The 4,346-nt window shown below is 50.5% G+C and overlaps 1 non-coding gene across 1 annotated transcript; it reads right to left on the reverse strand.

Moving 5' to 3' along the window:
- Nucleotides 1-2,307: 2,307 nt before the first annotated feature.
- On the reverse strand, nt 2,308-2,379 carry trnaw-cca (transfer RNA tryptophan (anticodon CCA)). Its single transcript has one exon. It is a non-coding gene; the product is annotated as a tRNA-Trp (tRNA).
- Nucleotides 2,380-4,346: the final 1,967 nt, after the last annotated feature.

A 4,346-nucleotide genomic window follows, 5' to 3' on the forward strand; every position in this document is an offset into this window, starting at 1 on the left:
TAACAAGTCCAAATTCTTCTGTCTGTTGTTGTACCCATACACATTCAGCAAAATGAGCCTTGAGTCATTTAAGTGACTCAAAAATAGTTTTTACCAACTCAGAGTGATTTCCCGCCTCAAATCCTTCCTATCTCATAACGATCTTGAAATAGTCATCCATGCTTTTATCACATCATGACTGGATTACTGCAATTCCCTTTATCTTGGCCTCCCTCAAACCTCACTTAGACGTTTACAGCTGGTCCAAAACGCAGCTGCACGTCTGTTAACTGGCACCAGGAGACGTGAGCACATCACTCCCATTCTGGCCTCCTTGCACTGGCTCCCAGTCTTTTTCAGAATACAATTTAAAGTCTTATTATTTGTTTTTAAAGCACTCAGTGGGCTGGCCCCAGCCTACATCAATGACCTTTTACAGCCCCACTCAGTCCAAAGGTCTCTAAGATCCTCTAACACAGGGCTTCTTCATGTACCTCGCTCGCGGCTGAAGCAGAGAAGTGACAGAGCTTTTTCTGTTGCTGCTCCACGTCTCTGGAATCAGCTCCCACCGGACATTAGATCTGCTCCCTCCATCTCTGCCTTTAAATCTAGGCTAAAAACCCATCTCTATTCCTTGGCCTTTCCCTAACCATCAGCTTATTGTTATTGTTGTTATCATTATAGTTTTATTTTATTTATTTATTTATTTTTATTTTTGATCATTTGTCTTTTAATACTGACTCTGTACAGCACTTTGGTCAGTGCATGCTGTGTTTAAATGTGCTATACAAATTAAGCTTACTTACTTACTTACTTACTAAGTCCATCACTGCAATCAACCAATGTCCATGTTCATCTGCCTTCACATACAAATTGTTTCCCAGAACAGTTATTTAGCAAAATTGCCACTCCTCCTGACCGTTCTGTGCCATGACTGAAAAAAATCTTTTCTCCCCATTGTTGTGTCCAAAACGTTTCATCCTCCCTCATAGAATGTGTCTCCTGCATAAACGTGAAAGTATTTTTCTGCCCTTTGCAAAACAAAAACAAAGCTTTCCTTTCTGTGTTGTCTTTAAGACCCCTTACATTTAGAGATGTAACTGAAACTTCTGTGGTAAACAACAACATAAATAAAAGAACGATGGACAAAAAAATAAAATAAAAGAGCCAAACAGGCTACTCTAGTGAATTTAAATCAAGCACCTGCCATCAAATGTAACGGTAAGTTTTTAACTTCAGCAACACCCCTAATAAACATTTTCCTCCCTTTACATTTTATCGTAGTCAGCTGGTATACCCGATCACCTTTCCTATTCCTGAATGCGTTGTCCGTTGATGAATCCGAAGGGTCCTCTGAAGAATGCCTTCATTCCCTGCTGTCTCGCTCTTTCAATCTTTGGCCAGAGCGCGTTGCGAGCATCTCGTTCCGCTGTGGTGAGGTCCTCTTTGAAGCGTACCTTCCTCTCGGCGCACACCCTGTCGTCCTTCGCTTGTTTCCAAAGTGCGTCGCGGTGGGTTCTTGAGGTGAATTGTAAGATGATCTGACGAGTCTTTCCTGGTTTCGGTTTCCCCAGTCTGTGAACAGTGTCCAGAATTATGTCCATTTTGTGTGACCATTCTGGTATCATCCTTGTTATTAGCTCTGCTACCTCCTGTCGGGTATTCTCGCCCTCAGTTTCGGGGAGCCCATTTAGACGGAGGTTCCATCTTCTTTGATATCGCTCCAATTCCTCAGTTTTTTCTTTCAGCTCCAAATTCTCCTTCTGAAGCTCCCGCACCACATTTTCAAGCATTTTAGTCTTTTCTTGTCCCTCTTTGATGTTCGCAGCATTAAACTCCGCTGCCTTTGCGATGTTAGCTATCATGATGTTGTTCTGTTTTTAGCTGTGCACTGAAGTCCTCTACTAATGCCGTTAAGTTCTGGGTAGCAGCTAGGACGTCCACATTAGACATGAATTCCGGCTGTAGATTCGGCATTCCCTTCTGTTTCTTAGCAGAGACAGTGACATTGGATGGAGGGCTGTGTTGTCTTCTTCTTACCACAGAGCAAGTTGCCTCCATATCCTCTGTTTCTTCTTGGCGAACGTTAATGTTAGCTTCGTTAGCCGATGCTAGGCTCACCTCGGCCCCTATTTCCAGCATCAACTTTATTTCACTTCCCGAGGCTTTAACTTCCTCGAACATCATTTTTCTGGATTCGGCTGACTAAAAATGAGGTAAACATTGGGAGAATATTTTAATTTTGTTACAATTTGGGACTAGGCTTGCAGAGCATACCGAAGGCTCGACTACTCAGCACGCCCTCTTGCCAGAAAGTCCAAATAAGCTTGACCTCGACGTGATTTGAACACGCAGCCTTCTGATCTGGAGTCAGACGCGCTACCATTGCGCCACAAGGTTACATTGTTTCTGGAGCTGACCTACCGCGGGCCCAAGATGAGAATCCCAGCGTTCACCGAGGACGACCCACGGCAGTTCAACAGGATGCAGCTGGCACTCAACAACGTCCTACCACCCGACGCGACAGAGCACTTCAAATATCAGATCCTGCTGGACCACCTGAAGCTAGAGGATGCTGTCCTGGTAGCGGATGCTTACTGCCACAGCAGCTATCCCTACAGTGATACGATGGCAGCCCTCACGAAGCTCTTTGGGCAGCCCCGCAAACTGACACTCAGGCAGATCAACCAGGTCCTGGCTGAGCCCCCTGTCAGGAGCGGTGACCAGAGAGGCTTCAGGAACTTCGCCCTGAAGGTGCAGTCCTTGGTGGGGATGCTGGATAAGATGGGGACCCAGGAACAGCTTGAGCTACGGTGTGGTTCGCATGTGTCTCGGTTGCTGCCCAAGCTGCCTCACGAGCTGCGTACTGCCTTCAGGCGGTACATCGACCCAGACCGTGTGCCTGTCCCCACACTCCTGGACTTCGCCGCATGGTTACAGCACGAGGTTGGTGTGCAGCTGGACGAGACCAACGACCCGCCAAAGGCAACAGCGAGCCAAGCAGAGCGGCAGCGGAGCACCAGAGGCAAGCAGCCGGCAGCCACACGCTCCACCACGGTCCTGCTGGTAGACCCCCCAGCCAAGTCAGCTCAGCAGCCATCAAAGTCAGCTCCACGTACACCCGCCAAGGTGGAGCCTCCAAAGAAGTACTGCCCCTTCTGCAACAGCACGGAGCACTACTTCAACCAGTGCACTGCATTCAAGAGTATGTCACTGGAACCAAGGCTCCAGTGGATCAAGACCGGGAAGAAGTGCTGGAGGTGTGGACGCGACCATCAAGCAGCTCAGTGCTACCTCAAGGCACGGTGCCCGAAGTGCAATCGCCTGCACCTCGAGGTACTGCATGAGGTGAATGCACAAAGCAGGCCGGAGACTGCGACACTGTCTTCACCCAGCCAGCCATCCACCTACTACCTCGACCCAGCACGGAGAGGTAGTTGTGTGCTGCTGAAGATGGTGAAGGTGCTCCTTCATCACGGGGGCAAGAAGATGGAGACCTACGCCATCCTCGATGACGGGTCAGAGCGCACCATGCTCCTCCCCCAAGCAGCGCAGCAGCTTGACCTCAAAGGACAGAGTGAGAATCTGGCCCTCCGCACCATCCGTCATGACATCAGAACGGTGCCGGGGAGGTCAGTGTCCTTCTCTGTGTAATCCCTCAGTCAACCGCAGCAGCGGTACAAGATACAGCGGGCTTTCACATCACCCGAACTGGGACTGTCCCCTCATTCACACCCAGTTGAGGCTCTCCAAAGGACCTACCGCCACCTCAGAGGGCTGCCTCTTCACTCTGTTACTCAGACCCGTCCGCTGCTCCTCATTGGGTCTGACTACCCAGACCTCCTCATCCCCATCGAGCCTGTGCACATAGGCCCACCAGGTGGACCCATTGCCCTGAAGACACGCCTTGGGTGGACACTTCAAGGCCCCGCCAAGGCTGTCAAGCATCGGTCTTCCACCTCAGCGTGCCTGTTCATCAGTGCACCGTCACCATCAGTGGAGCTGCTGCAGGACGCCACCGAGCTGCGGAAGTCCCAGTTCTGTGGCCACATCACCGTGACCTCTGACCCTGCGTTGCCTGATGCAGGGAACTTCAGTCAATATCCAGAGCTGCTGGAGGCCACAGTCAGAGCGCGTCACGGGGCGGCCACATCCGCCATCACAGCTGAGGACTACAGGCAAGCGGAGATGGCACTCCTCAGGAAGGCACAGAGTGACTCCTTCCCCGAAGACCTCACCCTGCTCTCAGCGGGGAAGCCAGTCTCCACTGACAGCAGGATCCTCACATTGTCCCCGGAGTACGACGCTGAGACACAGCTGATCCGGGTCGGAGGTCGTCTGCGCAGGTGTGACACGGTTGAGGAGGA

Source organism: Neoarius graeffei, chromosome 1, assembly GCF_027579695.1.
Source record: "Neoarius graeffei isolate fNeoGra1 chromosome 1, fNeoGra1.pri, whole genome shotgun sequence".
Lineage (NCBI taxonomy): Eukaryota > Metazoa > Chordata > Actinopteri > Siluriformes > Ariidae > Neoarius > Neoarius graeffei.